Here is a 10,355-nt window from a genome sequence, read left to right as displayed (position 1 = left end):
AGTACATCATCCATTACTCCTGATTGACGACCGTCGGTGGCATTTGGACCACGGCCCATTCCGCAACTGAAATCAGCCAACACCTGGGACTTCATGGCCGTCCGGGAGGCATACGCAATGCCCTGACCCATCAACTCGAGCGCCCATTTTGCGGTTCTTCCCAGTGGCATTCTGGTTTTGGACGACCTCACTGAGGGGGAAGGACGTCATGACTATCACCGGATGTGACTCGAAGTAGTGGCGTAGCTTCCTCTTGGTGATGAGGACGGCGTACAGAAGCTTCTAGATTTGGGGTAGCGGGTCTTTGAGTCGGATAGGACCTCGCTGATGAAGTACATAAGGCGCTGTACATTGAGGGTGTGCCCCTCTTCTTCCTGCTCCACCACCAGGACAATGCTGACCACTTGCGTGGTGGCCGCAATGTATAGTAGAAGGGGTTCTCCATCGGTAGGAGGAACTAGGATCAGGACCTTCGTCAGAAGCAGCTTGACCATGTCAAGTGCCTCCTAGGCCTCGGATGTCCATTCGAAGTGGTCGGCCTTCTTCAGAAGTCGATAAAGGGGGAGACCTTGTTCACCGAGGTGTGAGATGAAGCGGCTGAGTGCGGTGAGGCACCCTGTAACTCGCTATACTCCCTTTATGTTCTGGATCGGGCCCATCCTAGTGATGGTTGAGATCTTCTTGGGTTGGCTTCGATGCCACTGCTCGGAGACGATGAAACCAAGCAGCACGCCCCTCGAGACCCCAAAAACGCACTTCTCGAGATTGAGATTTATGCCGTTTGCTCGGAGCTTTGCAAAGGTCTGCTCAAGATCGGCTACGAGGTGGTCAGCCTATTTGGACTTGACCATGATGTCATCAACGTAGGCCTCAACGGTCCCCCTGACAAGGTCCCTGAAACACTTGAGCACACAACGCTGGTATGTGGCCCCAGCATTCTTCAGACTGAACGGCATTGTGACATAGCAGAACGATCCGAAGAGGGAGATGAAAGATGTTGCGAGCTAGTCGGACTCTTTCATCACGATTTCATGGTATCCGGAGTATGCATCAAGGAAGCAGAGGGTTTCGTACCCCAAGGTAGAGTCAACTATTTGGCCTATGCGCGACAAAGGAAACGGATCCTTTGGGCACGCTTTGTTGAGACCCATGTAATCAACACACATCCTCCATTTTCCACTCTTTTTCGTACAAGAACGGGATTAGCTAACCACTCTAGGTGGTACACTTCCTTGACGAATCTGTCCGCTAAAAGTTTTGCGATCTCCTCGTCGATGGTCCTGCGTTTTCCCTCATCGAAGCGGCACAGGCGTTGTTTCACCGGCTTGAACCCTAGGTGGATCTTCAAGGCATGCTCGGCAACTTCCCTTGGGATGCCTGGCATGTCCGAGGGTTTCCACGCAAAGATGTCTCTGTTAGCACAGAGGAAGCCGACGAGCGTGCTTTCCTATTCAGAGGAAAACGTGGTACCAATGCGCACCATTTTGTCCTTGGTGCTCCTAGAGTCTATGAGGACCTCCTTAGAGCCTTCTGCTGGCTCGAAGGATCTGGTTGACCGCTTGGGGTCAGGTGCCTCTTCAATGACCTCTTGCCTGAGGGCCACGAGTTCTCCGGAGGCGATGATCGCTTTGACGTGATCGCAGCACTCGACTTTGCACTCGTAGGCGTGCTAAAAAGAGGTGTCGACGGTGATGACCCCGCCTGGGCCCGACATCTTTAGCATGAGGTAGATTTAGTTGGGGACGACCATGAACTTCGCGTAGCATGGTCGTCCTAGGATGCCGTGGTAAGTTCTGTGGAACCCCACCACTTCGACAGCGAGGGTCTCTGTCCTGTAGTTGGATGGACCCCCAAAGGTGATGGGCAGATCGATCTGCCCAAGCGGCATGGCCTGATTTCTAGGCATGATGCCATAAAAGGGTGCTCCGGTTGGCCGGATGCGCGCTCGGTCAATGCCCATAGCATCGAGTGTCTCGGCATACATGATGTTGAGGCCGCTAGCCTCCATCAATCAGTACTTTGGTGAGCCGCTTCATGTCGACGATTGGGTCGACCACGAGCGGGTATCTCCCAGGCTGCGGGATGCTCTCCAGGGTGGTCGATCCGATCGAAGGTTATAGTGGACTCTGATCACCAGAGGAAGGGAGGTGTGGCCGGTTCGAATCGCATAGACCTCGTGGCGCGCAACCTTCTGGCGAAGCTTGGAGTCGTAGGCCTCCGATCCTCCAAAGATCATGAGGCAACCATCCGGTGTTGGCAAGCCATCGTCCTTCCCCTCGGCGTCATCCGTGGTAGGGTCGGGGTCCTTCCCATGCTCCCCTTTGTTAGAGCCTTCAGACAAGAACCGCTTCATGAGGGCGCAGTCCTTGTATAGATGCTTGACGGGGAAGGCATGATTTGGGCATGGCCCCTCGAGTAGTTTTTTGAAGTGGTTTGGAGTGCCCTCCGTGGGCTTTCGACCACCCCTACGGTCAGTAGCGACCACGAGAGAGCCCTCGCACCGTTGCTTCTTGTTCTTCTTTTTGGTAGCACGGTTGGAGGCGCCTTTGCCAGCGTCCTTGTCTCGCCTCGCCTTGCCATTGAGGTGATCGAAGATCACTCCGACCAGCTTCTTCGCCCGAGGCATGGCTGGTAGCAATGTCAAGGAGTTTCTTGGTGGTTCGCGGACCCTTGCATCCCATCTTGTAAACCAGAGACTCGCAGGTGGTCCTAGACAAGAAAGCTCCTATAATGTCGGCGTCGACGACGTTAGGTAGCTCATTGCACTGCCGGGAGAAACACCGAATGTAACCACGGAGGATCTCACCGGCCTTCTATCGATAGTTTTTGAGGTCCCATGGGTTCTCAGGGCGCTTGTATGTGCCCTGGAAGTTCCCCATGAAGATCTCATTCAGGTCTGTCCAACTCTAGATTCTGTTGGACGGCTGGTGTTCCAACTATATTAGTGCCAAATCGGCTAAGAACAGTGGAAGGTTGCGAATAATGAAATCGTCATTATCCGCACCACCGGCTTGGCAGGCAAGCTGATAATCCTCGAGCCATAGTTCGGGGTTCGTCTCCTCATAGTACTTTGGGATGTTGGTTGGTGGCCGGTACCTAGGTTGGAAGGCAGCGTTGAGGATGTGTCAGCCGAAGGCCTAAGGCCCCGGTAGGCCGGGGCTCGGGCTTCGATCCTTGCTGCTGTTGTAGCATCCGCCACAGCGAAGGTGATAGCCGTGGCTAGCTCCCTCTTGGGTCGTTGTGAGTATGCCTACGAGCGTCGAGGGTGTTGCGTGCGTCACGATTACGGCCGAGACGCTGATGCACTAGGATCACGGCACGCTGCCTGCCACCCTATAGCGCCTGGTGGACCGATGCATCTCTATCGAGGTGCTCGGAGGGCGTGCGCTGGCTGGCGTCGGGCTTCCATCGCTGAGACAATGAGCTCTCTGCCTGCTGCACCGCCGCATGCTCGAGCAGCGTGCGAATCTCATGGTGGGCCCGATGATCCTCGGGCGTCGTGGCCTCTAGAAGACCATGGAGCAAGGCCTGTCGTAGCGGCGATGTTCTGGCTCACTCGGGCGAAGCGAGGGAGGGCTTCATCATCCACGATGATCCTTCGGTTCATGTCGCGGGCCATGGCACGTGCGCACCCACCGTCTCCGCGATGCTCGATCTCTTGATCGAGCTCCGCGCATTCATGCTCGAGCTAGAGTCGCGCTTCCTCGATCTTTCGGTGTCGGGCTTTCAGCTGCTCCGCCAGCATGCGAGGCGAGGCCGTTGTCTCCCTCTCGGCCTCGTTGTCGAGGTCGTTTGTTGGGGTAGCCTCCCCCTCGTGGACGCTTTCGATGTGTCCCTCAGGGGTACCCGTCATGAAGCATTCACGAGAGAGGTGATGACTCTCCCTGCTAGAGTCAGAGTTCAGAGGGCGACTCGGGCTCCTCTGTGAGGTGGTCGTGGAAAGATTCCATGACGTGCTCGATCACCCCATGAATTCATCGTTCGTGGGAGGTGGAATCATGCAGTTGAGCCACAAGATGGCTAATGGTCCCCGTGGCATTGCAGAGACTGAACGAAAGCACTATCGGGGCGCTCCGTATGAGGTGTTCCGGATAGAGGGGTTCCCCTCCAGCGAGCCGCGCCATGTCGTTGGCGTAAGAGAAGGTGAGGCAGGCATGGGTCCTCCCTGGACGGCTGGGGTCCCAGGGAGACGCCGAGCTAGCACTCAAGCCTCTCGTAGTCGAGGCCGATGGAGGGGAGAGGTTGGATGGTGGCAAGAGCCAATGCCAACTCTCCTCCCACTGTGATGATGAAGTTCAGGTCCCCGAAGCGCACATGTGCGCCCGAGACTCAGCTGATACCGTGGCTAGCCATCCGTGGCCTAATGTTAATGTCGAAACGTGCAAAGGTCTCCTACCTGGCGCGCCAACTATCGGTGTTTCGAGTAAACACCAACGACTAAATTTGTGTTATTGTGCGTCTGACCCAGATGGTGTGCTAAAAGACACAAAGTTTATAATAGTTCAGGGCAAAATGTCCCTACGTCCAATTTGTGGCTGATGCTCGTGTTATTAGCACTAAAAAGTTTGTATTAGGGGTTACAAACGGGTGATAGAGGGACGGATCCCAAGTCTTTGATGGAAAGGTCGAATGGATGCTGAGAGCTTAGTCGCTGCTCAGCTATGTGTGATGTGATGCGTGGTGTGTTTTTTCGATCCCTTTAGTGGGGTACCCTTCCGTCCATTTTATAGGCCAAGGGAGAGCAGGGATTACAGATGGGAGAAAGAAGAAAAAACATAGGCAAAGGAGGTCCTTCAAAGGTGTCGGGTCTTTCTTTTCCTCTGTGCGGTCCCCGTTGACATGGCAGGCGGTGCCAGGGATAGCCCCACGCTGGGCGTCTATCAGCTGATGATGTCATGTCCTGGCATTGTCAGCAAGTTGTCACGTCCCGTCCCACCTCGACGGACGGCGCGGTGGACCAGGGTGCTGATCTGCGGCCCTACGGGGAGCAGACGACATGGTGACCGCACATCCATTATTGTAGGTGATGCGAGTTTCCTTCCTGGACCATAGTGGTTGTCATATGCTTCTGTTAGGACCCGTGCCTGAGGGCAAATGGCGGTGCCCACAACACTGTAAGACAAATATCAGCACCTACAACACTGTTTGGCTCTGACATGCCTGGAAGGTCTCAAAGTGCCCTTCTGGTCATATCCTGACTGTACTTTCCTGTAGGCATGCAGGGTATGGTCCTTGGTATTGTGGTTGACTTGAGTGCCCTGCCTCGTCTGCGCGCGTAGTTATGAAGGAGCAGCGCGTAGACATCGAGCAAGGCGGAGCCAGCCCTCGGACGTCGGGCAAGGCGGAGTCTGTCCTCAGACGTCGGGCGAGGCAGAGCCAGCCCCCAGACTGTCAGGCGAGGCAGAGCCAGCCCTCGGACGTCGAGCGAGGCGGAGCCAGCCCTCGGACGCCGGGCGAGACGGAGTCTGCCCTTAGAGGTCAGGCGAGGTGGAGCCAGCCCTCGGACGTCGTGTGAGGCGAAACCAGCCCCAAACATCGGGCGAGGCGGAGCTAGCCCTAGGACGTCGGGCGAGACAGGAGCCAGCCCTCGGACGTCGGGCGAGGCGGAGTCGGCCCTCAGACGTCGGGCGAGGCGGAGCCAGCCCTTGGACGTCGGGTGAGACAAAGCCAGCCCTCGGACATCGGGCAAGGCGGAGCCAGCCCCCAGACGTCGGGCGAGGCGAAGCCAGCTCTTAGGGCTCGAGCGAGGCGGAGCTAGCTCTCAGAAGTCGGGCGAGGCGGAGCCACCCCTCGGGAGTGAGCCTAAGACGTTCCCAACCCTCGGGGGTCGGACGATCAGACAAAACGGAGCCTACGGCCTTCGTGGTTTGGACGAGGCGGGGCCCACTGGGAAATGTAGTTGCATTCTTGATCGCTCTGATGAATTAGCGTTGATGGGTATCAACTTCTCTTCTTTGGGTACCCTAGTATTGGTCCCCGACAGGTTGTATTCTTCTTCATCTTCTAGGATCAGTGTCTCTTCTGGCACTACCGAGTTGTCAAGGGTGCTGAGTTTACCACATTGTTCCATCAGTTGTTTGATAAGTTCAGATGGCAGGGTGAGTTTTGTGGCATCCCATGGCTGGTATAAAGTCTCAGGAAATGGTGTTTGCAGCAATTTCTTTGCCCAAGCAAAGTTTGATGGGGAGCTTAAGAAAACCTTAAAGAAATCAGCCCACTTCTTTGGCATCTCGACAGAGGTCATTTCTGCATAATTCCCATTGGCATCATTGTTCACTGTCTTACTGATAACAGGGATAGGCTGCAGCAGGCTAGGAATGGGATCACTGGTTGCATTCTTGATGATAGGGGCTGGCTCAAAAGGGATGAAAGTGGGCACAATTCTCACCAGGCCTACCTGGATATTGTTGATGGCCACATTATCATTGTTTATCCCAATTTCACCAATATTTTTAGGTTCCCCCTGTTCAGGATTTGCTTGCACTTGCTCCAGGTCATCCATCAGCTCGTCTCCAACATTCTTAGCCTCCCCTTGCCTAGAGCTCACATCCTCCTGCTCGGGATCAGCCATCAATTCGTCTTCATTAATCTCTTGAGGCACGAAGTTGATTTGCTCTTGTGGTGGAGGAATGAATGGCTGGTTCTCTGCCACTTCTTCTATCAGAACTAATTGTTCCTGAGCTGGCTGTGGCTCTGGTTGGATGGGCTGATGAATTGCAATTACTATCTCAGCCTGCTGCTGTGCTTCCATTGGCCCAGGGTGAATCAGAACTTCTTGTAGGTCTTCATTCATTGGTGCTTCATTCAAATCTTGGGCTAGCACTAGAGGGGCCACATTCAGATTGATCTCCTGGGGGAAAATAGGCTGAACAGGTACTTGTATGGGTGCAATCTCCTCAGGCCATTGGGGCCAGGCATTCTCCTATTCCTGTTGTTCTTGCTGATTAGGTGCTGCATTATTGATGCCTGGCAGCTGGTGATTGTGATTTGGCGCTTCTATCTATTGGCCAAGGCCAAAGAAGTCAAACTGCTGTACACCCTGAATATACTACTGCACTGGAATCTGATCCTCGTCAGCTGGTCCTGCACCCAACATCTCATGTTGTATGATTTTACATTGGATTGTCCATGATTCCCCTTCAAACCCTGGTGAGTCGGCGAAGGCTATGAACTGCGGGATGGACTCCAGATCAGTTACTCTGGCTCTGACAATTATTCTAGCCAGACGAGCTGAGACCCCAGTCCAACTGATGACTCTACCAAAGGGACCAATGACATCCTCTACATATTCATCCTCCCAATAATCACAATGGAAACCCAATAGCAGCAAACGTACTTCCCTATTGAAATACACTCTTCTCCAGTTTCTACCTTGATTATGCCTAGCAAAAGAGATGTTGACATCTCCAAAAGGGTGTGGGCTATCCAGAACAAGGGCATCTCTACCAGCATCAGAGGCAAAACGAACTAGAGCCTGCCCAGATGAGTAGGTGGATATCTTTGATGTTGACACGCTCTTGATCAACCAAAAACTCTCTAAGCACCTCCCTTACTACAGTGAAGTCAAGAGGATTATCCGGGAGTGGATTGATTGTTACGATGGCCAGGTTCTCGTTCCTAGCCAGGGGACGGGACTGTGCCACAGCTCTGATCATCCAGACTCTGTTAGGGACATCCTCCCACTGCATTCCAGGTGGCACGAATGGCGTAGGGATCAGCACGTTGGAGCGCCATTTCTTGTTGCAACAGAGGGTGATTAGTTGTTTGTGGTGGACTGGGATGAGTGTGGTGATCTTCCAGTTCTTGCTGTGCTCCTTCAGAAGAAGAACGTGGTGGTGTGTCCACAGTAAGTACCGTGGAAGGTGAAGGGCCAGCCAGCGATAAAAAGGGTTTTTTACCCAAGATTTCCCCTGTCCCGTGGAGCAAAGTTGTATCGGGCCCAGACGTCATAGGTTGTGGAGACGGCTTAGCCGTTGATTGCTGTGTCTTTACAAACGCCCACCACTCAGTAAATGAGTTGAAAGTGGGTGGGCTGCTTGCACCTGGCCCAAGATGCAGACTTGTTGCCTTGGAAAACAGCTTGGGCTGCTCCAAGATTGCTTTGCCTTTACTGTAGCTTGAAGGCTTCACTCCTTCCATAACTGCGGCCATTGGTTCAATACAATTCAGAGGAGCAATATGCCCCCCACGCCTGCAGTTGAAGCATTTTATCAGAGATTTGCACTGGCTTCTTAAGTGCCTGTCTGAGAGGCAACGAGAACATATCCCAGGAATTGCTCTGCGTGATAGATACTGGGTGGTTGGGTTAAATTCAAATTCGAAGGCCTGTTGACCATCTGACCCTGGTTTCTGACAGTTCTGGAAGACTGTTGACCCCAGTGAACCTTCGCTTGAGTGGGTCGGGAAACGGTGGCCGTCGCCGTCGCCTGAGAAGAACTATTTGCGGTGGCCGGAAAAATGAGACAATCAAAAGCTGATCGACGCAATGGAATGCTATTGGCCCCAGTTAGAATGCCTGATTTCACAACCTCAGCAAAAGAGCGTTGAGCTTTACCCTTAGCTTGCTTTCTAGCCTCTGACCAAGAGTCTTCTTCTTCTTTGGTAAAAGCTGCAAGTTCTGATTGCCAACGCGGACCACCATGGCTCCAAAGGTGGAAGTATACTTTGTATGCAGCACACTCAAAGCTGATGAGCTTGGAAACATGGAAGCCAACGATTCTGGAAGAAACAGAGAAGCGAAAAACTCTAGGGGCTAGATGAAGAACACCAAAAGCAGAGGCAGAACCACCAATGGTGGCCTGGAGAAGATTAGATTCATGACACAAATATCAATGCTAGGAAATTTTTTAGTCACGTGTTAGACTTATAAGATCCTGTGTACATGTTCTACATGTTCTACTTATAAGATTAGATTCAATAATTGGTACCAAGAGCCTACTTAGATCTACCATGACCCTGTTAAGTGCTAGATCATGTTTTATGCCTGTCATGTTAGATTAGTTTCGGTGAAGTCAGATTAGATGCAATCAGTTTCAATCTTGTCTGTCACATGCCTGACTAGCCTCTGTGATGCATATTTATGTTACCTAAGTGCCGAATTAGATTCGATCTGAGTTTTAAGTTCATGATTAGACTAATTATTTATGGTTAGGGTTTTTTCTGATTAACACAATTAGTCTCGGTTTTTGCTAGATCTTATGCAATTAGTAATCTTTTCCATGTTATGATGACTGAGTAAGCAATTAGAAGGAAATGATTGGGAAAACCCCGAGAAAAGTCCCAAAAATCCTCAATGTTTTCCCCAAAATCAGGAACCCTGACTCTAAGATTAAGCATCTGAGTTTAAGATTGAGATTAAGGGCGCAACTGTGCGGTTCGTATCCGTTTCCAGATCGGGTCGCCGCTCTAAGGCATAGTGGTTCGTACATGATTTCAGATCGGGTCGCCACCAGCAGCTGGCCGCGTCCAGCAGCGCGAGCGCGTGGCTCGTACCCGGCGTCCTTTGCCAGGTCGCCGCCGCCGCTGGCTGGGCCGCACCGGCAGAAGGGCGCGCCACCCGGGGCCACGCCCCTGCGCGTGCACGCTCCGCACGGGGCCACGCCGCCCGCGCGCGTGCTTTTGGCCGCCGCCGACGCGCGTGTGCCGCCGCTGCTGCGCCATAAACTAAGGGGCCGCCGCCGTGGGTTTCTGCACCGGCGGGGCCAACTGGACGGAGCCGCGCGCGCGCGCCGCCTAGCCAGCCGGCCGGTGCCAGCCGCGCCGAGCTGTGCTGCTCTCTCTCTGTCTCTGCTCTCGGCGGCTGGTGTTGGTGAGCTGAAGGGGAAAGGAAAGAAAGAGTAACGGCTGGGAGTGAGAAATTAGTTGCTTTTGGGTTTCATCTCTATATTTATATGAGCCTAATACAGATCTTGGCCGTTCATTTAAAATCAACGACTGAGATGGTTTTAGCATTAGGTTTTGCTGAAGTAGGCCGTTGCTGGGCTTCAGGGGAGAGGCCGCGCGGGCCTTGCACGCTGTGCACACTCATTGCTGCCAAAAATTGAGTTTCTATTTAACCGTATATGAGTTTGTTTCATTATTTAACATTAGCGCATTACTTAATATATTTTAATTGATTTTTGAGCAAATTAGTGTTACTTTTCATTATTTATGAATTTATTTTCTATTCATTTAAACTTGCTTACTGAGGTATAGATCCACCCTGTACTTTTAAGATGGTCTCTCATTAAATGGAACCAACGAGAAGTTTGATCGGAGATTTCACTCATAATTAATTCTGACCGACGTTGATTTAATTATGAGTTATTTAAGATGAATTTCATTTGTTTTATGTCCAATGGTGATGCAAATTGAAG

This window comes from Miscanthus floridulus, chromosome 13, assembly GCF_019320115.1.
Source record: "Miscanthus floridulus cultivar M001 chromosome 13, ASM1932011v1, whole genome shotgun sequence".
Taxonomy (NCBI): Eukaryota; Viridiplantae; Streptophyta; class Magnoliopsida; order Poales; family Poaceae; genus Miscanthus; species Miscanthus floridulus.
Note: the sequence above shows the minus strand (reverse complement) of the source record.